The following is a 26,213-nucleotide window of genomic DNA, read 5'->3' on the forward strand; positions in this document are numbered from 1 at the left end:
CACAAGTTGTCATCACTTTCAGCTGAAATTTCACATGCCAGTAAGGTAATGCTCAAGATCCTGCAAGATATACTCCAGCAATACATAGAGCGAGAGTTGCCAGATGTACGAGCTGGGTTTAGAAAAGGCAGAGGAATGAGAAACCAAGTTGCCAATATCCACTGAATAATGAAGAAAGGTAGTGAGATTCAGAAAAAACATCTATTTCTGTTTTATTGATTATTCTAAAGCCTTTGACTGTATGGATCATAATAAATTGTGGTAAGTTCTTGGTGATATGGGGATACCAAGCCACCTTGTCTCTCTCCTGAGGAATCTGTATAAGGACCAAGTAGCAACATTAAGAACAGACCACAGAACAACAGACTGGTTCAAGATTGGGAAAGGAGTATAGCAGGACTGTATATTCTCACCCTCCCTATTCAACTTGTATGCAGAACACATCATGTGATCTGCAAAACTTGATGAATCAAAGGCTGTAGTTTAAATTGCTGGATGAAACATTAACAACCTTAGATATGCGAATGATATTACTTTGGTGGCTGAAAACGAGGAGGAACTGAGGAGCCTTCTTACCAAGGTGAAAGAAGAAAGTGCAAAAACAGGGTTGCAATTAAACATTAAAAAAAACCAAGATTCTGTCAACCAGACTGACCGATAACTGGCAAATACAGGAAGAAAACATGGAGGCAGTGGGAGACGTTGCATTTCTAGGCACAACGATTACTGCAGACGCAGACTGAAGACAGGAAATTAGAAGATGTTTACTTCTTGGGAGGAGAGCAATGACCAATCTCAATAAAATAGTAAAGAGTAGAGACATCACACTGGAAACAAAGATCCACACAGTTAAAGTGGTATTCCCCATAGTAACCTATGGATGCAAGAGCTGAACCATAAGGAAGGCTGAGCGAAAGAGGAAAGATGCTTTTGAACTGTGGTACTGGTGGAAAATTCTGAGACTGCCTTAGACGGCAAGAAGATCAAACCAGTCCATACTCCAGGAAATAATGCCTGACTGCTCACTGGAGGGAAGGATATTAGAGGCAAAGATGAACTACTTTGGCCACATAATGAGAAGGCAGGAGACCTTGGAGAAAATAATGATGCTGGGGGAAACTGAAGGAAAAAAAGAAGAGGGGTCGACCAAGGGCAAAGTGGATAGATGGTATCCTTGAAGTGACTGGCTTGACTTTGAAGGAGCTGGGGGTGGCAATCCTATATAAACCAGCGGCTTTCCACAGAAGTTGAGGAAGCAGGAATCCATTTTGTTTCCTTCTGCTTCAGGATAAGCTTTGTTTAAATTTAACTGCTTTCAGTGCTGCTTTGTTTGAGAGGTGGGGCTTCCTGAGTATAAAAATTAACTGCTTTGTTTGAGAGGCGGGGCTTTCTGAGTTTAAAAATTAACTGCTTTGTTTGAGAGGTGGGGCTTCCTGGTTATCCTATATAAACCAGCGTCTGAACCCAAGGGGCAGCTGGGCTTTCCACAGAAGTTGAGGAAGCAGGAATCCATTTTGTTTCCTTCTGCTTCAGGATAAGCTTTGTTTAAATTTAACTGCTTTCAGTGCTGCTTTGTTTGAGAGGCGGGGCTTCCTGAGTTTAAAAATTAACTGCCTTGTTTGAGAGGCGGGGCTTCCTGGTTATCCTATATAAACCAGTGTCGCGCGCGCCGTCAGGTGCAGTCGTACACTCAGTAACCTATACTTTCACCCCTGCATACAGACAACAACATAAAACACACACCAAGAGGAGGTCATTAGCAACCTCCAGATGGAACAAACACGAAAACTTCCCGTCTCATGCACAAGCTGTGGCATGTTCAGCTTTTTCACTCTACAATTACTCAATTACATCTGCCCCAAGTGTAAACAGATCACTCGCATGGAACACAGGATCCGACAACTCAAGGACCATATTAAGACCCTTAAGGGCGTTCCGGAACTTGAGCTGTTCTTAGACACCACACTGTCCTAGACACGTAGCCCATATCACACCAACATTACGGGGAGGCTCAAAAGAACAGAACCTCAGATGTGGACAACCCTCAGGCTTGGAGAAATGTCACCCTTAGAAGGACACATAGGACCCGGAAGCCTCCTCAGAATACTTCTGCTCAGCTGCAGTTACACAATAGATTCCAAATTCTCACACAACTGTCACCTGACCAAGAAACACAACATATTGGGGAAGACCAGAATGGCTTAGATACTGATCAGTGACTCATCCTTGATCAGTGTGCAGGGGATAGCCCTGACTGGGACAACACTTCACAACATTCACACTTGCACAATCGTGCAGGTGTACCATCCCCAACCATAGACCAGGTGCAACAGGAACACATACAGGAGAACCATAGGCTCTTGGACGAATCTCAATGGATTGTCCTTGACGAATGCACCGGGGATGTCGAGGAGGAGGACAACACTTTTCACCTACACAATTCCCACCAACAGGATCACTTTTCTGGAGACCTACACACTACATTTCACAAAAGGGGCCCTGTCATTCCTGAAAGTAAACAGGTCTTGGTAGTAGGCGACTCCCTCCTTAGAGGAACGGAAGCTGTCATTTCCAGACCAGATGGGATGGCTCGAGAAATATGCTGCCTACCGGGGGCAAAAATACACCAAATCACTCAGAGGCTCACCAGGCTCCTCAAGCCCTATCACCGTCCTCCCCTCATGTTGATTCATGTAGGAACCAATGATACTGCAAGGCACACGTTTCAAAAGATCACAAATGATTTTCGAGCTCTAGGAGCAAAGCTAAAAGAATGTAATGTACAGGTGGTCTTTTCATCCCTCCTCCCTGTTGTAAGACATGGACCCACAAGAGCCAGAAAAATAGTACAGGTCAATAACTGGCTTAGAAAATGGTGTCAGGAGGAACGCTTTGGCTTCCTCGACCATGGCCTGCTTTTCCAGGAGGATGGCCTATTGGCAAGGGATGGGGTGCATCTCACACAAGTAGGAAAACACCTTTTTGCTCACAGACTCGCAAACCTCATTAGACGCACTTTAAACTAGGTCCACCGAGGGAGGGGGACAACAGCCTTGCGAACACTACTATACCCATAATGTCTGGGAATCGCCAGAAGGCTAAACGGAGGGCTGCACAAACACAACAAGGACCAAGTACCAAAAGCACAATAATCCCAATTAAACAACTCAAGGGAAGATCTCAGGGGCTCACATGTCTTTACACTAATGCACAGAGCATGGGAAATAAACAAGACGAACTCCAACTTTTAGCACAACACCACAAATATGATATAGGCATCACTGAAACCTGGTGGGATGACTCCTATCGCTGGAATGTAGATATTGAGGGGTATAACCTCTTTTACAGAAACCGAACAAAGGGGAGAGGAGGCGGAGTAGCCTTATATGTCAAAAGCTCTTATGTTGCAGAAGAGATTCAAGACAGCAATCTGGGAAACCAGCTTGAAATCATCTGGATAAGAATCAAGGGAACTGGGACTCAAAAAGATGTCGTTGTAGGCATCTACTACAGACCCCCAAGCCAGGAGGAAGAACTTGATGAAGTCTTCTGCCAACAGTTGATCAAACAGGCACAGAGAAGAGATGTAGTAGTCATGGGCGATTTCAACTATCCCAATATTTGCTGGAAAACAAACTCAGCCAAGAGTACAAGGTGCAACAAATTCCTCGCTTGCCTTGCAGACAATTTCATGGTCCAGAAGGTAGAAGAGGCAACAAGGGGATTGGCTACTCTTGATCTCATCCTAACAAATGCGGAGGACCTGATCGATGTGGTTGAAGTGGTAGGATCCTTAGGGGCAAGTGACCATGTGCTCCTGCAATTTGAGGTACAAAGAAAGGCCGAAACTAAGACAAGTCATACCCGCATTTTGGACTTTAGGAGAGATGATATCCTAAAAATGAAGGAAACACTGGGTGCTCACCAATGCTTCCTCTTCATCCTGGAAAGAAGTGACGAGCGGAGTGCCACAGGGTTCCGTCCTGGGCCCGGTCCTGTTCAACATCTTTATTAATGACTTAGATGAAGGGTTAGAAGGCAGGATCATCAAGTTTGCAGACGACACCAAATTGGGAGGGATAGCCAATAGTCCAGAGGACAGGAGCAGGATTCAAAACGATCTTGACAGATTAGAGAGATGGGCCAAAACTAACAAAATGAAGTTCAACAGTGACAAATGCAAGATACTCCACTTTGGCAAGAAAAACAAATGTGGAGAACCTGATCGATGCGGTTGAAGTGGTAGGATCCTTAGGGGCAAGTGACCATGTGCTCCTGCAATTTGAGGTACAAAGGAAGGCCGAAACTAAGACAAGTCAAACCCGCATTTTGGACTTTAGGAGAGCTGATTTCCAAAAAATGAAGGAAACGCTGAGCAGCATTCCGTGGACACAGATACTAAAAGACAAGGGAGTTACGGATGGATGGGAATTTCTCAAGAGTGAAATACTCAAGGCGCAATTGCAAACCGTGCCAACAAAGAGAAAAAATAGGACAAGTGCAAAGAAGCCAGAATGGATGTCCAAAGAACTTCTAACTGTGCTAAGACACAAAAGAGACATGCACAAGAAGTGGAAAAAGGGAGAAATCACCAAAGAAGAATTCAAACAAATAGCCAACACCTGTAGGGAAAAGGTCCGCAAGGCTAAAGCAAAAAACGAGCTCAGACTTGCCAGGGACATTAAAAACAATAAAAAGGGCTTCTATTCTTATGTCAGTAGAAAAAGGAAAAACAAGGAGGCGATGAAGTGCTAGAAGGCATGATCATCAAGTTTGCAGATGACACCAAATTGGGAGGGATAGCCAATAGTCCAGAGGACAGGAGCAGAATTCAAAACGATCTTGACAGATTAGAGAGATGGGCCAAAACTAACAAAATGAAGTTCAACAGTGACAAATGCAAGATATTCCACTTTGGCAGAAAAAATGAAATGCAAAGATACAGAATGGGTGACGCCTGGCTCGAGAGCAGTACGTGTGAAAAAGATCTTGGAGTCCTCGTGGACAACAAGTTAAACATGAGCCAACAATGTGATGTGGCGGCAAAAAAAGCCAATGGGATTTTGGCCTGCATCAATAGGAGCATAGAGTCTAGATCTAAGGAAGTAATGCTACCCCTCTATTCTGCTTTGGTTAGACCACATCTGGAATATTGTGTCCAATTCTGGGCACCACAATTCAAGAGAGATATTGACAAGCTGGAATGTGTCCAGAGGAGGGCGACTAAAATGATCAAGGGTCTGGAGAACAAGCCCTATGAGGAGCGGCTTAGGGAACTGGGCATGTTTAGCCTGAAGAAGAGAAGGCTGAGAGGAGATATTATAGAATGTTTAAATATGTGAGAGGAAGCCACAGGGAGGAGGGAGCAAGCTTGTTTTCTGCTTCCTTGGAGACTAGGACGCGGAACAATGGCTTCAAACTACAAGAGAGGAGATTCCATCTGAACATTAGGAAGAACTTCCTGACTGTGAGAGCCGTTCAGCAGTGGAACTCTCTGCCCCGGAGTGTGGTGGAGGCTCCTTCTTTGGAAGCTTTTAAGCAGAGGCTGGATAGCCATTTGTCAGGGGTGATTTGAATGCAATATTCCTGCTTCTTGGCAGGGGGTTGGACTGGATGGCCCATGAGGTCTCTTCCAACTCTTTGATTCTATGATTCTATAATGACCGAAAGGGAGCTCTGGCCTGGGCTGGCCCATGATGTCACAAAAGGTTGGAAGCAACTGAACAAATAAACAACATCCCTCCTCTCAAAAACAGGCTGCATCAAACGGATATTCAATAAACTTAAACTTTGACAGAGAGACCCTCGTGATGCTAAAACTTTATGCTCTGCTAAGTCTTTAAAATATAGTGTTTGAGCACCTTGCCACTTGTTTCTACCCATCCTTGTGTGAACTTAATATTGCCACTGTAATGTAATGTTCTTTGTGTGTGTGTGTGTGTGTGTGTATGTATTCAAATGTTTAATTTTAATTATATTGCATATTGTCCAACACTTTTGCTCCTACTCATTTTAAATGTCAACAATGTAATACCACCTCATCCATCAAACAAAACACTTGCTAAGATTATTTCTGTTGATTTGTTCCAATGAGCTTGTATTAACAAAGGAAACAAGCAGCCAAAAAGGCCACAAAATATTTCCGGCAGAGACAGCACTTATTTTAAAAAGGACCAAAGAAAACAAATTTAGAGGAAGGACTCAACCCATACTTTGGACACCAAGGGAATTGGGCAGCCTAATTGTCTTTGCTCCAACACATTTCATCAGCCCTCTCTTGAACATTTTGAAGAATTCAGAGCAAAGACCTAAATGGTGTTACTAAAAAGGAAGGCTGTACACTCTAATGAGACGCTATACATGAAGTTAAAAGAGAATCCAGCAAAAGCACACACGCCTGTCTCTCCAGGTTTCTTAATCTCCCATTTCCTGCCTTCCATGAGCATAAATACTCAACTGAATGTGCTTTTCTCAACGCTGCTTTTGCATTACTTGGGCAAATTAGCATCTGTAAGGAGTTTCACAATGTAGAGCAAAGCATTTGGGTTAGCAAGGCAGCATTTTCAGTCCGCCGAAATAAGCATTGGAGGACAATTCTGGAGGCCAGAGTTGAAATTCATGCTTGGCCATCGAAACTCATTGGATGGCCTTGAGCAAGTTATATGCTCTCAACCTCAAAAGGTCAAGACCCTCTGAACAAACCTTACAAAGAAACCCTCATGTTGTCATAAATTGGAAACAATGTGAAGACACACAACAAACCTTGAAGCCATCACTTAGAGCTAAAGACCAGAAGTGACTTCTGGTCTTTAGCTTTAACCTGGCCTATTGATCTCCCTCCCCCAACAATATCTGTCTATACACATAATAAAAGTATGTGTGTATGTGGCTGGAGTGTCCATACACTGACTTCCACTTCCACAAATAGCTTTAGCTCCCACTATGCAGGAGACACCAATCAGAGGCAGTCCTAGGTAATTTTCAACGGTAAGCAAACAGTATTTTGCCCCCCCCCCCCACCAATCATTGATATATATTTTCTGTTCGTTGTGGGAGTTCTGTGTGCCATATTTGGTTCAATTCCATCATTGGTGGAGTTCAGAATGCTCTTTGATTGTAGGTGAACTATACATCCCAGTAACTACACTTGCCGCACTTGCTCCCTTGCCTGGCCCGCTTTGGGTCTGGAGGCGTGCTTGAAGACTATAGCTATAGCTATAGCTATAATGTGTGCACCAAAAGTCACCTCTTCTCTTGACTTTATCCTCTCCTCAGATAGAGAGAGAGAGACAGAGGTGGAGATGCCCACCTTTTCTGAAGGTAGGCGCAAAAACAAAAGAGAGAGCGGAGGTGGGACATATCTCCAGCCAAAGGGGCTCTCTCTCTCTCTCTCTTGGTCCCAATGGCTGAAGAGAAAGTCAAGAGAAGAGGCGACTTTTGGTGCGCACGCTGGGGTCTTCAGACACACCTCTGGACCCGAAGCGGGCCAGGCGCAGCGGCTCCGCCCCTTGGCCCACCCGTGGATTGGGGAGAGGAGAGGAGGTGAGTGGAGCACCGGGGGATCAGGAAAGGGAGCTGGTTATGGGGCAGGGATCGAACACGGAGAACGATTGAGCGCCGCCTCTGCTTGTGCACCGGGTGGCCAGGTGGAGCAGGAATGAGAGGGGCTAGACGAGGCTCAAGGGCTCGGCCCCTTTGGGAAGAGGATCTCCTGGCACCAAGGCAAGAAAGCCGAGGCTCCCCCCCCCCCCCCCGGACTGCTCAAGTGGTGGCCCCTGGCAAAAAAAGTGTTCTGCGACCACTTACTTCACGTAATGGACGAGCTGCCCCTGACACCAATGACACTGCAGGTTATAGAGAGTGCAGTAAACATGTAACCCAAGCCCTGCCAATGTCCTCCACAAATGCTATACTGCCCAAAAACCAAGTGAAGGCTTTCATACGGGGACAATTTCATCCTAGATTTTCTATTTTTCTTCCACCACAGACATCCTAGTGTTTCTTACTCTCTCCATTGGTCTGATTTGCTTGACCCTGCACACTGTCTCTCCTTTAACCCTTTCCTACTCTTTTCTATGGCACACAGCAAACAGAGGAATTGATCAGCAATTGAACATACTAGAGAGGTTTGTGGAGAATTCACCATGATTTAAAGGAGTTGTAGGTATGATGTAGAGATAAAATTTAGGGGTCTTTGCCAGGAGGCAGAGACCAATTAGACTCATCGAAGAGTTCTTTTTCCCTGGCGAGACAGAGAAGCATCCTATATTTTTCCCTGATTTCCCAATGAAAAGTCTCACCAGTTGAAGAAAAGCCATTGAGGTTTAATGCGATTCACCTGGAATGGATGCAAAGCTGCAATCATTCGCCAAAGCTAAGCATGAGGGGAGAACACCAATACAGTCATATTTATAGCAAATTTAAAGTTGCAGAGTTCAAACTCCCCGCCCCAGCTTCCCTGTTGTTCCCTGCCATGATTGGGCGATAGTCGAACAGCTGGGAGGCGACCCTCCCACCCCCGGTGACTCTGGACCAATCTGGAAGCTCCAGTGGCCCGTAGGACCCAATGGGGAGAACTCTGCCACCTGGTGGTGACAGCCAATCAGGAGAGATGGAGGCGGGATGAGGGACCATGACTTAACCCCCATTGTGCAGTCTGGTACCTTTGTCCTTTGCAGAACTATAAGTCAGCATTCCTTGTTAAGGGGGGGGGAGCATGCTCGACTTCAGGTAGTGGGATATATATCCAACTCTAAGCATTCCATGCCTAAGAAACCCCCATGAAATACATGGGGTGGCTATAAGTCAACAGGTGACTGGAAGGCACAGAAACACACACACTTAAAATCATTGGGGTTGGTTCTATCCTATTGGGCTGAACGAGTTGGTATCCTCCTTTCTGTGACAGCCCTTTGGGAATTTAAATAGTGCTGTCATGTCATCTTCGGTCTTCTCTTCCCCAGCCTGAAAACACTCAGCTCCTTTCACCTTTCTTCATATATGTTGTCATTATATACAGCTCATGGCAACCCCTTCCCTTCTTGAGAACCACTCAAATGCATCCATATCCTTCTGAAAATGATACACTGAATGAAGTACACAAAAAGAAGCCTAGCCAATACAGAACATAGTGACACAATAACTTTCCCAGACTTGGAAACTGGTTCTATTAATGTTGGCTAACGCCAAATTCACCTTCTTAGCTGAAGAATCACACTGCTGGGTTAAGTTCAACTTAAAATAAAAAATAACCACAAGATCTTTTCCACACTATCACAGGCTGGGCTGTTTTTGGAGTTCTGTTTCCCTAATTTAAGACTGCAATACATAAGCACCAGGTAGCAGCATATTATAAACATAAATGTATGCTAGCTCTAGGCATGGAGACAACCTAATCTATCTATCTACATCTACATCTATGTATATAATAAAAGAGAAAGTTTGTATGTGGCGGACAGAAGTGCGGCAAAAGTGTGGTGGGAGGAGTATGTGCCAGCATTCTGATTGGCTGCCACTGTGGTGATATTTGTACATGGTCTCTGATTGGCCAGCTTCAATAGGAGCCCCTGGTGGAGAAGAGGGTTAATGACAGAAATGGGGACATGAGAGAAGGAAATTTGCATATGGTCTCTGATTGGCCAGCCTCAATTACAGCATTCCAAGATGACAAAGGGAGGAAAGGAAAAGGCCAGGGGCTGTGCCAGAAAATTACCAATACAGACCAAACTTGGCACACAGAGCTGCCATGACCCACTCTACATCCTACTGCAGTTTGGAGGAGGATGAACCATGAATGATGGGACTTGCAGTACCATCTCTCACATTCTGAGATCACTGTTACCCTCATCCAATGACTGATCACGACCAAACTTCGCACAGAGCCCCATGAGGCACTCTACATCCTGGTGCTGCGAGGAGGAGGATGGACCATGGATGATAGGACTTGCAGTACCTTCACTCACTTTCTGAGACCTCTGTGACACTCATCCAATGACTGATCAAGACAAAAGTTGGCACACAGAGCACCCATGATGCATTCAACATCCTGGTGCAGTTTCAAGCAGGATGGAACATGGATGATGGGACTTGAAGTACCTCCACTCACTTCCCAAGACTACTGAAACCCTCATCTAATAACCGATCAAGACCAAACCTGATACACAGATACCCCATGAGCCACTCTACATCCCGGTGCTGTTGCAGGAGGATGGACAATGGATGAGGGGACTTGCAGTACCTTCACTCACTTCCTGAAACCACAACGACACTCATCCAAATAGCAATAAAGACCAAACTTGACAAAGAGAGCCCCCATGGCCAACTCAACATTCTGGTGAGGTTTGGGGAAGAACAGACTATGGATGATGGGACTTGCAGTACCACTCATTTCCCATGACTTAGGCAACTCTCATCTAATGACCGATCAAAACCACACTCAGAACAGAGCCCCCATTACCCTCTCTCCATCCTGGAGTAGTTTGGAGGAGGATGGACCACAGATGATGGGACTTGCAGTACCTTCACTAAATTCCTGAGACCACTGCGAGCCATATAAATAACTGATAAAAAACAACCTTGAGACACAATTCCTTTCTCAAATAACCCGGGCAGCGCTGGGTCCCCAAGCTAGTCTATGTTTCTATCTATCTATCTATCTATCTATATCTATATCTATATCTATATATCTATATCTATACATATAATAAAAGTCAAAGTTTGTTCTCTGTTTCTATCTATCTATCTATCTATCTATCTATCTATCTATATCTATATCTATATCTATATATCTATATCTCTATATCTATCTATATCTATATCTATATCTATATCTATATCTATATCTATATCTATCTATATCTATATCTATATCTATATCTATATATATAATAAAAGTCAAAGTTTGTATGCGACGGACGTAGGGCAAAGGGAGGACGTAGGGCAGAGGAGTTTGTGGCAGCGTTTTGATTGGCCAGCCTGAAACTTCCAACATTCTGATTGGCTGCCGCAGTGGTGCTATTTGCATATGGTCTCTGATTGGCCAGCTTCAATAGGAGCCCCTGGTGGAGAAAAGAGTTCATGGAAGAAACGGGGACATGAGAAGGAAATTTGCATATGGTCTCTGATTGGCCAGCCTCAATTCCAAGATTCCGAGATGACAAAGAGAGGAAAGGAAAGGCCAAAGGGGGCTGAGTCAGAGAATTACCAATACAGACCACACTTGGCACACAAAGCCTGCAAGACCAACTCGACATCCTACTGCAACCATGGATGATGGGACTTGCAGTACCATCACTCACATTCTGAGACCGCTGTTAACCTCATCCAATGACTGATCAGGACCAAACTTGGAACATAGACCTCTCATGACCCACTTTATGTCTGGTGTGGTTTGGCCGGGGATGGACCATGGATTATGGGACTTGCAGTACCTTTGCTCAATTCTTGAGACCACTGCAACCCTCATCCAATTACCGATAAAGACCAAACTTGGCATACTGAGTCTCCATGACACACTCTACATCCTGGTGCAGTTTGGAGGAGGATGCACCATGGACGATGGAACTTGCAATACCTGCACTCCCTTCCTAAGACCATCACAACTGCCAACAATGATGCATCAGGACCACAATTTACACAGAGAGCCCACATGACCCACTCTATATCCTGGTGCGGATTGGAATAATTTGACAATGGATGATGGGACTTGCAGTCACTTCACTCACTTCCTGAGACCACTGAGACCCTCGACAATGACTGATCAAGACCAAACTTGGCACACAGAGTCCCCATGACCCACTCTACATCCTGGTGCACATTCGAGGAGGAAAGACCATGGATGATGGGACTTCAAGTACCTCCACTCCCTTCCCAAGACTGCTGCAACCCTTACTAATGTCCGATCAAGACCAAACTTGGCACACAGAGCCACCTTGACCCACTCTACATCCCGATGCTGTTTGGAGGACGGACAATGGATGATGGGGCTTTAAGTTCCTTCACTCACTTCCTGAAAACAATGACCAATAAAGACCAAATTTGGCATACAGAACCGCCATTACCCACTTTCTCTAATAACCCGGGCAGCGCCGGGTCCCCAAGCTAGTCTATATCTGTATATATAATAAAGAAGAGTGTTTGTTTGTATCGGACAGAGGAAGGGCGGACGGTGTATGTGCCAGCGTTCTGATTGGCTGCCGCTGTGGTGCTATTTGCATATGGTCTCTGATTGGCCAGCTTCAATAGGAGCCCCTGGTGGAGAAGAGGGTTCATGGCAGAAACGGGGCATGACAGAAGGAAATTTGCATATGGTCTCTGATTGGCCAGCCTCAAATCCATGGATGATGGGACTTCAAGTACCTTCACTCACTTCCTGAAAATAATGCAGCCGTTATCCAAAGACCAATAAAGACCAAACTTGGCATACAGAACCGCCATTACTCACTTTCTCTAATAACCCGGGCAACGCCGGGTCCCCAAGCTAGTATATAATAAAGAAGAGTGTTTGTATGGGAAGGACAGAGGAAGTGTGGAGGGCGGAAGGTGTATGTGCCAGCGTTCTGATTGGCTGCCGCTGTGGTGCTATTTGCATATGGTCTCTGATTGGCCAGCTTCAATAGGAGCCCCTGGTGGAGAAGAGGGTTCATGGCAGAAACGGATCATGACAGAAGGAAATTTGCATATGGTCTCTGATTGGCCAGCCTCAAACCCAACATTCCGAGATGACAAAGAGAGGAAAGGAAAGGCCAAAGGGGGCTGGGTCAGAACACTACCAATACAGACCGAAATAGGCACACAGAGCCCCCATCACCCACTCTACATCCTACTGCAGTTTGGAGGAGGATGAACCATGGATGATGGGACTTGCAGTACCACCACTCACATTCTGAGGCCGCTGTTAACCTTATCCAATGACTGATCAGGACCAAACTTCGCACAGGGACCTCTCATGACCCACTTTACGTCCTGGTGTGGTTTGACCGGGGATGGACAATGGATTATGGGACTTGCAGTACCACTGCTCAATTCTTCATACCACTGCAACCCTCATCCAATTACCAATAAATACCAAACTTTGATTGGCCAGCCTGAAAGTTCCAACATTCGGATTGGCTGCCGCAGTGGTGCTATTTGCATATGGTCTCTGATTGGCCAGCTTCAAGAGGAGCCCCTGGTGGAGAAAAGAGTTCATGGAAGAAACGGGGACATGAGAAGGAAATTTGCATATGGTCTCTGATTGGCCAGCCTCAAACCCAACATTCTGAGATGACAAAGAGAGGAAAGGAAAGGCCGGGGGCTGGGTCAGAACACTCCCAATACAGACCGAAATAGGCACACAGAGTCCCCATGACCCACTCTACATCCTACTGCAGTTTGGAGGAGGATGAACCATGGATGATGGGACTTGCGGTACCATTACTCACATTCTGAGACCGCTGTTAACCTCATCCAATGACTGATCAGGACCAAACTTGGCACATAGACCTCTCATGCCCCACTTTACATCCTGGTGTGGTTTGGTCGGGGATAGACCTTGGATTATGGGACTTGCAGTACCTTTGCTCAATTCTTGAGACCACTGCAACCCTCATGCAATTACCGATAAAGACCAAACTTTGCACACTGAGTCTCCATGACACACTCTACATCCTGGTGCGGTTTGGGGGAGGATGCACCATGGACGATGGGACTTGCAATACCTGCACTCCCTTCCTGAGACTATTACAACTGCCAACAGTGATGGATCAGGACCACAATTTACACAGAGAGCCCACATGACCCACTCTACAACCTGGTGCGGTTTGGAAGAATTTGACAATGGATGATGGGACTTGCAGTCCCTTCACTCACTTCCTGAGACCACTGAGACCCTCGCCAATGACTGATCAAGACCAAACTTGGCACACAGCGTCCCCATGATCCACTCTACATCCTGGTGCACTTTCGAGGAGGACAGACCATGGATGATGGGACTTCAAGTACCTCCACTCCCTTCCCAAGACTGCTGCAACCCTCATCTAATGTCCAATCAAGACAAAACTTAGCACACAGAGCCCCCATGAGCCACTCTACATCCTGCTGCAGTTTTGGAGGAGGGTTGACCATGGATGATGGGACTTGCAGTACCTTTACTCACTTCCTGAAACCACTGTGACCCTAATCCAATGACTGATCAAGACAAAACTTGGCACACAGAGCCCCCATGACCTACTCTACATCCTGCTGCAGTTTGAAGGAGGATGGACTTTGGATGATGGGACTTGCAGTACCTTCACTCACTTACGGAAACCACTGCCACCCTCATCCAATGACTGATAAAGACCAAACTTTGCACACAGAGCCCCCATGACCCACTCTATATCCTGCTGCTGTTTGGAGGAGGGTGGACCATGGATGATGGGACTTCAAGTGCCTTCACTCACTTCCTGAAAACAATGCAGCCGTTATCCAATGACCAATAAAGACCAAACTTGGCATACAGAACTGCAATTGTCCACTTTCTCTAATAACCCGGGCAGCCCCGGGTCCCCAAGCTAGTATATAATAAAAGTCAAAACTTGTATGCGGCGGATGTGTGGCGGTGTATGTGCCGGCTTTCTGATTGGCCAGCCTGAAAGTTCCAAGATTCTGATTGGCTGCTGCTGTGGTGCTATTTGCATATGGTCCCTGATTGGCCTGCTTCAACAGGAGCCCCTGGTGGAGAAAAGGGTTCATGACAGGAATGGGGACATGACAGAAGGAAATTTGCATTTGGTCTCTGATTGGCCAGCCTCAATTCCAAGATTCTGAATGGCTGCCGCTGTGGTGCTATTTGCATATGCTCCCTGATTGGCCTGCTTCAACAGGAGCCCCTGGTGGAGAAAAGGGTTCATGACAGAAACAGGGACATGACAGAAGGAAATTTGCATTTGGTCTCTGATTGGCCAACCTCAATTCCAAGGTTCCGAGATGACAAAGAGGAAAGGAAAAGGCCAGGGGAGGCTGGGTCAGAAAATTACCAATACAGAGCCCACAAGACCCACTCGACATCCTACTGCAGTTTGGAGGAGGATGAACCATGGATGATGGGACTTACAGTCCCATCACTCACATTCTGAGACCGCTGTTAACCTCATCCAATGACTGATCAGGACCAAACTTGGCACATAGACCTCTCATGGCCCACTTTACGTCCTGGTGTGTTTTGGCCAGGGATGGACCATGGATTATGGGACTTGCAGTACCTTTGCTCAATTCCTGCAACCCTCATCCAATTACCGATAAAGACCAAACTTGGCACACTGAGTCTCCATGATGCACTCTACATGCTGGTGCGGTTTGGGGGAGGATGCACCATGAACGATGGGACTTGCAATACCTGCACTCCCTTCCTGAGACCATTACAACTGCCAACAGTGATGGATCAGGATCACAATTCGCACAGAGAGCCCGCATGACCCACTCTACATCCTGGTGTGGTTTGGAAAAATTTGGAAATGGATGATGGGACTTGCAGTCACTTCACTCACTTCCTGAGACCACCAAGACCCTCACCAATGACCGATCAAGACCAAATTTGGCACACAGAGTTCCCATGACGCACTCTACATCCTGGTGCACTTTCAAGGAGGACAGACCATGGATGATGGGACTTCAAGTACCTCCACTCCCTTCCCAAGACTGCTGCAACCCTCATTTAATGTCCGATCAAGACCAAACTTGGCACACAGAGCCCCCATGACCCACTCTACATCTTGATGCTGTTTGGAGGAAAGTTGACCATGGATTATGGGACTTGCAGTACCTTTACTCATTTACTGAAACCACTGCGACCCTAATCCAATGACTGATAAAGACCAAACTTAGCACACAGAGCCCCCATGGATTATGGGACTTCAAGTACCTTCACTCACTTCCTGAAAACAATGCCACCGTCATCCAATGACCAATAAAGACCAAACTTGGCATACAGAAGCGCCATTACCCACTTTCTCTAATAACCCCGGGCAGCGCCGGGTCCCCAAGCTAGTATATAATAAAAGTCAAAACTTGTATGCGGCGGATGTGTGGCGGTGTATGTGCCGGCTTTCTGATTGGCCAGCCTGAAAGTTCCACGATTCTGATTGGCTGCTGCTGTGGTGCTATTTGCATATGGTCCCTGATTGGCCTGCTTCAACAGGAGCCCCTGGTGGAGAAAAGGGTTCATGACAGGAATGGGGACATGACAGAAGGAAATTTGCATTTGGTCTCTGATTGGTCAGCCTCAATTCCAAGATTCTGAATGGTTGCCGCTGTGGTGCTATTTGCATATGCTCCCTGATTGGCCTGCTTCAACAGGAGCCCCTGGTGGAGAAAAGGGTTCATGACAGAAACAGGGACATGACAGAAGGAAATTTGCATTTGGTCTCTGATTGGCCAACCTCAATTCCAAGGTTCTGAGATGACAAAGAGGAAAGGAAAAGGCCAGGGGAGGCTGGGTCAGAAAATTACCAATACAGAGCCCACAAGACCCACTCGACATCCTACTGCAGTTTGGAGGAGGATGAACCATGGATGATGGGACTTACAGTCCCATCACTCACATTCTGAGACTGCTGTTAACCTCATCCAATGACTGATCAGGACCAAACTTGGTACATAGACCTCTCATGACCTACTTTACGTCCTGGTGTGTTTTGGCCAGGGATGGACCATGGATTATGGGACTTGCAGTACCTTTGCTCAATTCCTGCAACCCTCATCCAATTACCGATAAAGACCAAACTTGGCACACTGAGTCTCCATGATGCACTCTACATCCTGGTGCAGTTTGGGGGAGGATGCACCATGGACGATGGGACTTGCAATACCTGCACTCCCTTCCTGAGACCATTACAACTGCCAACAGTGATGGATCAGGATCACAATTCGCACAGAGAGCCCACATGACCCACTCTACATCCTGGTGTGGTTTGGAAAAATTTGGAAATGGATGATGGGACTTGCAGTCACTTCACTCACTTCCTGAGACCACCAAGACCCTCACCAATGACCGATCAAGACCAAATTTGGCACACAGAGTTCCCATGCCGCACTCTACATCCTGGTGCACTTTCAAGGAGGACAGACCATGGATGATGGGACTTCAAGTACCTCCACTCCCTTCCCAAGACTGCTGCAACCCTCATTTAATGTCCGATCAAGACCAAACTTGACACACAGAGCCCCCATGACCCACTCTACATCTTGATGCTGTTTGGAGGAAGGTTGACCATGGATTATGGGACTTGCAGTACCTTTACTCATTTACTGAAACCACTGCGACCCTAATCCAATGACTGATAAAGACCAAACTTAGCACACAGAACCCCCATGGATGATGGGACTTCAAGTACCTTCACTCACTTCCTGAAAACAATGCCACCGTCATCCAATGACCAATAAAGACCAAATTTGGCACACAGAACCGCCATTACCCACTTTCTCTCATAACTCGGGCAGCGCCGGGTCCCCAAGCTAGTATATAATAAAAGTCAAAACTTGTATGCAGAGGGCAAAAGTGTGGCGGTGTATGTGCTCACTTTCTGTTGGCTGCCACTGTGGTCTCTGATTGGCCAGCCTGAAAGTTCAAAGATTCCGATTGGCTGGGCAGCGTTGCTATTTGCATATGGTCACTGATTGGCCAGCTTCAAGAGGAGCCCCTGGTGGAGAAAAGAGTTCATGACAGAAACGGAGTCATGAGAAGGAAATTTGCATATGGTCTCTGATTGGACAGCCTCAAATCCAACATTCCGAGATGACAAAGAGAGGAAAGGAAAGGCCGGGGGCTGGTTCAGAACACTCCCAATACAGACCGAAATAGGCACACAGAGCCCCCATGACCCACTCTACATCCTACTGCAGTTTGGAGGAGTATGAACCATGGATGATGGGACTTGCAGTACCACCACTCACATTCTGAGACCGCTGTTAACCTTATCCAATGACTGATCAGGACCAAACTTCGCACATAGACCTCTCATGACCCACTTTATGTCATGGTGTGGTTTGGCCGGGGATGGACCGTGGATTATGGGACTTGCAGTACCACTGCTCAGTTCTTCAGTCATTGCAACCCTCATCCAATTACCAATAAATACCAAACTTGGCACACTGTGTCTCCATGACGCACTCTACATCCAGGTGCAGTTTGAAAGAGGATGCACCATGGACGATGGGACTTGCAATACCTGCACTCCCTTCCTAAGACCATTACAACTGCCAACGATGATGGATCAGGACCACAATTTACACAGAGACCCAGCATGACCCACTCTACATCCTGGTGCGGTTTGGAAGAATTTGACAATGGATGATGGGACTTGCAGTCACTTCACTCACTTCCTGAGACCACTGAGACCCTCGCCAATGACTCATCAAGACTAAACTTGGCACATGGAGCTTCAATGACCCACTCTACATCCTGGAGCTGTTTGGAGGACGACAGACCATGGATGGGACTTCAAGTACCTCCACTACCCAAGACTGCTGCAAAACTCATCTAATGACCAATCAAGACCAACGTTGGCACACAGAGCCCCCATGACCCACACTACATCCTGCTGCAGTATTGGAGAAGGGTGGACCATGGATGATGGAACTTCCAGTACCTTCACTCACATTCTGAGACCTCTGCAAACCTCATCCAATGACGGATCAAGACCAAACTTGGCACATAGACCTCTCATGACCCACTTTACGTCCTGGTGTTGTTTGGAAAACTTTGGAGATGGATGATGGGACTTGCAGTACCTTTGCTCACTTCCTGAGACCACTGAGACCCTCGCCAATGACTAATCAAGACTAAACTTGCCACATGGAGCTCCAATGACCCACTCTACATCCTGGTGCAGTTTGGAGGAGGACAGACCATGGATGATGGGACTTCAAGTACCTCCACTCCCTTCCAAAGATTGCTGCAACCCTCTTCTAATGACCAATCAAGACCACACTTGGCACACAGAGACCCCATGATCCACTCTACATCCTGCTGCAGTTTGAAAGAGGATGGACTTTGGATGATGGGACTTGCACTACCTTCACTCACTTACTGACACCACTGCCACCCTCATCTAATGACTGATAAAGACCAAACTTGGCACACAGAGCCCCCATGACCCACTCTATATCCTGCTGCTGTTTGTAGGAGGATGGGCCATGGATGATGGGACTTCAAGTACCTTCACTCACTTCCTGAAAATAATGCAGCCATTATCCAAAGACCAATAAAGACCAAACTTGGCATACAGAACCACCATTACCCACTTTCTCTAATAACCCGGGCAACGCCGTGTCCCCAAGCTAGTATATAATAAAGAAGAGTGTTTGTATCGGACAGAGGAAGGGCGGAGGGCGGAAGGGCGGTGTATGTGGCAGCGTTTTGATTGGCCAGCCTGAAAGTTCCAACATTCGGATTGGCTGCTGCAGTGGTGCTATTTGCATATGGTCTCTGATTGGCCAGCTTCAAGAGGAGCCCCTGGTGGAGAAGAGGGTTCATGGTAGAAACGGGGCATGACAGAAGGAAATTTGCATATGGTCTCTGATTGGCCAGCCTCAAATCCAACATTCCGAGATGACAAAGAGAAGGAAAGGAAAGGCGGGGGGCTGGGTCAGAACACTCCCAATACAGACCGAAATAGGCACACAGAGCCCCCATGACCCACTCTACATCCTACTGCAGTTTGGAGGAGGATGAACCATGGATGATGGGACTTGCGGTACCATCACTCACATTCTGAGACCGCTGTTAACCTTATCCAATGACTGATCAGGACCAAACTTCGCACAGAGACCTCTCATGACCCACTTGACGTCCTGGTGTGGTTTGGCCGGGGATGGACCGTGGATTATGGGACTTGCAGTACAATTGCTCAATTCTTCAGACCACTGCAACCCTCATCCAATTACCAATAAATACCAAACTTGGCACACTGAGTCTCCATGACACACTCTACATCCAGCTGCAGTTTGAAGGAGGATGCACCATGGACCATGGGACTTGCAATACCTGCACTCCTTCCTAAGACCATTATAACTGCCAACAATGATGGATCAGGACCACAATTTACAGAGAGCCCGCATAACTCACTCTACATCCTGGTGCGGTTTGGAAGAATTTGACAATGGATGATGGGACTTGCAGTCACTTCACTCACTTCCTTAGACCACTGAGACCCTCGCCAATGACTCATCAAGACTAAACTTGGCACATGGAGCTTCAATGACCCACTCTACATCCTGGAGAAGTTTGGAGGACGACAGACCATGGATGATGGGACTTCAAGTACCTCCACTACCCAAGACTGCTGCAAAACTCATCTAATGACCATCAAGAACAAAGTTGGCACACAGAGCCCCCATGACCCACTCTACATCCTGCTGCAGTTTTGGAGAAGGGTGGACCATGGATGATGGAACTTCCAGTACCTTCACTCACATTCTGAGACCTCTGCAAACCTCATCCAATGACGGATGAAGACCAAACTTGGCACATAGACCTCTCATGACCCACTTTACGTCCTGGTGTTATTTGGAAAACTTTGGAGATGGATGATGGGACTTGCAGTACCTTTGCTCACTTCCTGAGACCACTGAGACCCTCGCCAATGACTAATCAAGACTAAACTTGGCACATGGAGCTCCAATGACCCACTCTACATCCTGCTGCAGTTTGGAGGAGGACAGACCATGGATGATGGGACTTCAAGTACCTCCACTCCCTTCCAAAGATTGCTGCAACCCTCTTCTAATGACCAATCAAGACCACACTAGGCACACATAGCCGCCATGATCCACTCTACATCCTGCTGCAGTTTGAAAGGGGATGGACTTTGGACCATGGGACTTGCAATACCTGCACTCCTTCCTAAGACCATTATAACTGCCAACAATGATGGATCAGGACCACAATTTACAGAGAGCCCGCATAACTCACTCTACATCCTGGTGCGGTTTGGAAGAATTTGACAATGGATGATGGGACTTGCAGTCACTTCACTCACTTCCTTAGACCACTGAGACCCTCGCCAATGACTCATCAAGACTAAACTTGGCACATGGAGCTTCAATGACCCACTCTACATCCTGGAGAAGTTTGGAGGACGACAGACCATGGATGATGGGACTTCAAGTACCTCCACTACCCAAGACTGCTGCAAAACTCATCTAATGACCATCAAGAACAAAGTTGGCACACAGAGCCCCCATGACCCACTCTACATCCTGTGCAGTTTTGGAGAAGGGTGGACCATGGATGATGGAACTTCCAGTACCTTCACTCACATTCTGAGACCTCTGCAAACCTCATCCAATGACGGATGAAGACCAAACTTGGCACATAGACCTCTCATGACCCACTTTACGTCCTGGTGTTATTTGGAAAACTTTGGAGATGGATGATGGGACTTGCAGTACCTTTGCTCACTTCCTGAGACCACTGAGACCCTCGCCAATGACTAATCAAGACTAAACTTGGCACATGGAGCTCCAATGACCCACTCTACATCCTGCTGCAGTTTGGAGGAGGACAGACCATGGATGATGGGACTTCAAGTACCTCCACTCCCTTCCAAAGATTGCTGCAACCCTCTTCTAATGACCAATCAAGACCACACTAGGCACACATAGCCGCCATGATCCACTCTACATCCTGCTGCAGTTTGAAAGGGGATGGACTTTGGATGATGGGACTTGCAATACCTTCACTCACTTACTGACACCACTGCCACCCTCATCTAATGACTGATAAAGACCAAACTTGGCACACAGAGCCCCCATGACCCACTCTATATCCTGCTGCTGTTTGTAGGAGGATGGCCCATGGATGATGGGACTTCAAATACCTTCACTCACTTCCTTAAAATAATGCAGCCGTTACCCAAAGACCAATAAAGACCAAACTTGGCATACAGAAACGCCATTACCCACTTTCTCTAATAACCCGGGCAACGCGGTTCCGTATGCCAAGTTTGGTCTTTATTGGTCTTTGGATAATGGCAGCATTATTTTCAGGAAGTGAGTGAAGGTACTTGAAGTCCCATCATCCATGGGCCATCCTCCTACAAACAGCAGCAGGATATAGAGTGGGTCATGGGGGCTCTGTGTGCCAAGTTTGGTCTTTATCAGTCATTAGATGAGGGTGGCAGTGGTGTCAGTAAGTGAGTGAAGGTATTGCAAGTCCCATCATCCAAAGTCCATCCCCTTTCAAATTGCAGCAGGATGTAGAGTGGATCATGGGGGCTCTGTGTGCCAAGTGTGGTCTTGATTGGTCATTAGAAGAGGGTTGCAGCAATCTTTGGAAGGGAGTGGAGGTACTTGAAGTCCCATCATCCATGGTCTGTCCTCCTCCAAACTGCACCAGGATGTAGAGTGGGTCATTGGTGCTCCATGTGCCAAGTTTAGTCTTGATTAGTCATTGGCGAGGGTCTCAGTGGTCTCAGGAAGTGAGCAAAGGTACTGTAAGTCCCATCATCCATCTCCAAAGTTTTCCAAATAATACCAGGACGTAAAGTGGGTCATGAGAGGTCTATGTGCCAAGTTTGGTCTTCATCCGTCATTGGATGAGGTTTGCAGAGGTCTCAGAATGAGAGTGAAGGTACTGGAAGTTCCATCATCCATGGTCCACCCTTCTCCAAAACTGCAGCAGGAGGTAGAGTGGGTCATGGGGGCTCTGTGTGCCATCTTTGGTCTTGATTGGTCATTAGATGAGTTCTGCAGCAGTCTTGGGTAGTGGAGGTACTTGAAGTCCCATCATCCATGGTCTATCGTCCTCCAAACTTCTCCAGGATGTAGAGTGGGTCATTGAAGCTCCATGTGCCAAGTTTAGTCTTGATGAGTCATTGGCGAGGGTATCAGTGGTCTCAGGAAGTGAGTGAAGTGACTGCAAGTCCCATCATCCATTGTCAAATTCTTCCAAACCGCACCAGGATGTAGAGTGAGTTATGCGGGCTCTCTGTGTAAATTGTGGTCCTGATCCATTATTGTTGGCAGTTATAATGGTCTTAGGAAGGGAGTGCAGGTATTGCAAGTCCCATCGTCCAAAGTCCATCCCCTTTCAAACTGCAGCAGGATGTAGAGTGGATCATGGGGGCTTTGTGTGCCAAGTGTGGTCTTGATTGGTCATTAGAAGAGGGTTGCAGTGGTCTGAAGAATGAGCAATGGTACTGCAAGTCCCATAATCCACCAATGACCAATGAAGACCAAACATAGAAGACAGAGCCACCATGACCCACTACATCCTACTGCAGTTTGGAGGAGGATGGACCATGGATGATGGGACTTGCAGTACCTAAACTCACTTTCTGAAACCACTGCAACCCTGAACCAATGACTTTCCAAACTTGGGAGGCACTTCCAGGTGAAGGCATGATGGCGGCGGCATGATGAAGCTCTGCAAGCACAAAGGCCTTTGGGTTTAAGCACAAAGACCTTTGGGTTTAAGGTTTGCAGAAAGCCAAATCTCCCCAAACCGATAGGATTGAGTTCAGTTTGGCAGCGAATCTCAGGAGGGCAACTCCTGGTGGGGTGAGGAGGCTTTCCGGAGGGGAGCCCACTCGCCGACACGAGAGACCCTCGAGGAGGCAGCAACCTAAACCGAAAGGAGCGCGACGAAAACGCCGTGCAGAGAGCCAACCGCCTTCATTATTTTTTACTCAAGACTACACAGACCACAGAAGAATTTAAGAAAATAAGAAAATAAGTCAAGCAGGGAGAAGAAAGGAACCCAGAAGGGAAATAAACTAATGGAACATTAACTAAGCAACTAAGCAATAAATCAATGCTAACCAACTTTTACCCAGGTGGAGAGGCGAGGGGCAGCGAAAGCGGCAGGAACACCAAACAAAAGAACAGATCTTTGCACCTTGCCATAAAGCAGATGGAAACCGTAAAGAGATGCAAATAGGTGTAAAAAGACGAAGACGAAAAAAGACAGACTTAAAAAAGTACAGAGGGAACGAACCTCAATAGAACCTCAACAGAAGGGGCAAAAGCCATCATCAACAATATAATTAACACGACAGAAGGAAAGCAGTGAAGTATATCCATATTAACATCTAAAGAAGAACAGGACAATGTATTGTCGAAGGCTTTCATGGCCGGAATCACTCAGTTCTTGTGGGTTTTTTCGGGCTATATGGCCATGTTCTAGAGGCATTTCTCCTGACGTTTCGCCTGCATCTATGGCAAGCATCCTCAGAGGGTCTGACAACAGGACAATTAAGGACAATTAAAGGGAATTACAGCAAGAGACAGAAAGAGTGAAGAGAGTAGCTCTGAATGTGGGCAAAGGAATGAATAAGAATTAAACTTCCCCATCAAAAAGGGTGAGCAAGAAGAAGCTAATTAAGGTCACTTTGAGTATGTAATTTTGAGTAACTTTGTGGTTGTTACAATTAAATTATTAAAACATTTATTAAATTACAACAATTCATAATAATTAAATATCTGGTCATAAATATGATGGGCACTGAAAATATAGCAAATAATATAATACAGCCTTAGATTATTTCAGCCTGACTGACCTAATTGATCTATCTGACTTAATACCCTTAACTGATCAAGCCTAACAAAGTGGAGATTAAAAGCTTCAGTGTAGTGGTGATTAAACACAATTGGTAATTGGGTAATTGATCAAAGGCTGTTAGCAGTTGGGTTTGAATTTTTGCATATAGAGTATTTAATGTATTTAAGGTATTTAAGGTAAATAGTGTATTTAATATGATTATATATAACTGGTAATTGATCAAATTATTATTATTATTATTATTATTATTATAACTTTATTTGTACCCCGCTAGCATCTCCCAAGGGATTCAATGCGGCTTACAACAGGCCGGAGCCCAACACAATACAACAATACAATACATAGCAAATAAAACAGTTAAAGCAGAAAACAATAACAGTAGCAGTACAACAGGACATTATTAAAAACTGAGCCGGCCAGGAGTAGGGTACAGGATTAAAAGTGCTGAAGTGTCGGAGGGATATGGGATTAAAATATAAGTGCAGTGTGCGGTGAGGGTGATCTTGACTCTACTAAAGTGCTTCTGGGCTTTGGTAGTGGGGTTCCTAATCTGAAAAGGCACGTTGGAACAGCCAGGTTTTCAGGTTCTTTCTGAAAACCGCCAGGGTAGGGGCCTGTCTGAGATCTTTCGGGAGGGCATTCCAGAGGCGGGGTGCCACCACAGAGAAGGCCCTGTCCCGTGTCCCCACCAAACGCGCCTGCGACGCAGGCGGGATCACGAGCAGGGCCTCTCCTGATGACCGGAGTGAGCGTGTGGGTTCGTAGACTGTGATGTGGTCTCGCAGGTAGGGTGGTCCCAAACCGTTCAGGGCTTTGTAGGTAAGCACCTGCACCTTAAATTGGGCTCGGAAAATAAACGGCAGCTAGTGGAGCTCCTTAAACAGAAGGGTTGACCTCTCTCTGTAATGGGCCCCCGTTAGCATCCTGGCTGCTGCCCGTTGGACCAATTGGAATTTCCGAGCCATTTTCAAGGGCAGCCCTACGTAGAGCGCATTGCAGTAATCCAGTCTAGAGGTGACTAAGGCATGGACCACCCCGGCCAGATCAGCCTTCGCGAGGTACGGGCGCAGCTGGCGCACAAGTCTCAGTTGTGCAAAAGCCCTCCCGGCCACTGCCGACGCCTGAGCCTCAAGCGTGAGCGATGTGTCCAGGAGGATTCCCAAGCTGCGGACCTGTGGCTTCAGGGGGAGTGTAACCCCGTCCAACACAGGTTGCCACCCTATACCCCGGTCTGGTTTGCGATCGACCAGGAGGACCTCTGTCTTGTCGGGATTGATCTTCAGCCTGTTCGTCCTCATCCAGATGGACACAGCGGCCAGGCACTCGTCTAGCACCCGAGAGGCCTCCTTGGAATTAGGTGGAAAAGAGTAGTAGAGTTGTGCATCATCTGCGTAGAGATGGCACCCAACTCCAAAACTCTGGATGACCTCTTCCAGTGGTTTCATGTAGATGTTAAAAAGCATGGGAGATAAAATAGAGCCTTGCGAGACCCCACAGGTCAAAGGCCAGGGGTCCGAGCAGGCATCTCCCAGCTTCACCATCTGGGTTCGTCCCTCCAGGAAGGACCGGAGCCACGACAGAACCGTGCCCCCAAGGCCCATCCCAGAGAGCCAACCCAGAAGGATACCATGATCGATGGTATCAAAAGCCGCTGAGATGTCCAAGAGGACCTGCAGGGTTACACTCCCCCTGTCCA

General features: G+C 46.8%; 1 protein-coding gene across 5 annotated transcripts in view; it reads right to left on the minus strand.

Moving 5' to 3' along the window:
• LOC137095176 (VPS35 endosomal protein-sorting factor-like) overlaps positions 1–23,865 on the minus strand; it is a 108,791-nt gene extending 84,926 nt beyond the window's left edge. For 4 of the 5 annotated variants that reach the window (XM_067461538.1, XM_067461537.1, XM_067461534.1 and 1 more), the window contains exon 1: positions 23,789–23,865. The gene's annotated coding sequence lies outside the window, so the exon portion shown is untranslated. Of the gene's footprint in view, positions 1–23,778 lie in introns of all 5 variants that reach the window. The other variant, XM_067461535.1, reaches the window with a different exon arrangement.
• Positions 23,866–26,213: the final 2,348 nt, after the last annotated feature.

Source organism: Anolis sagrei, chromosome Y (genome assembly GCF_037176765.1).
Source record: "Anolis sagrei isolate rAnoSag1 chromosome Y, rAnoSag1.mat, whole genome shotgun sequence".
Classification (NCBI taxonomy): domain Eukaryota; kingdom Metazoa; phylum Chordata; class Lepidosauria; order Squamata; family Dactyloidae; genus Anolis; species Anolis sagrei.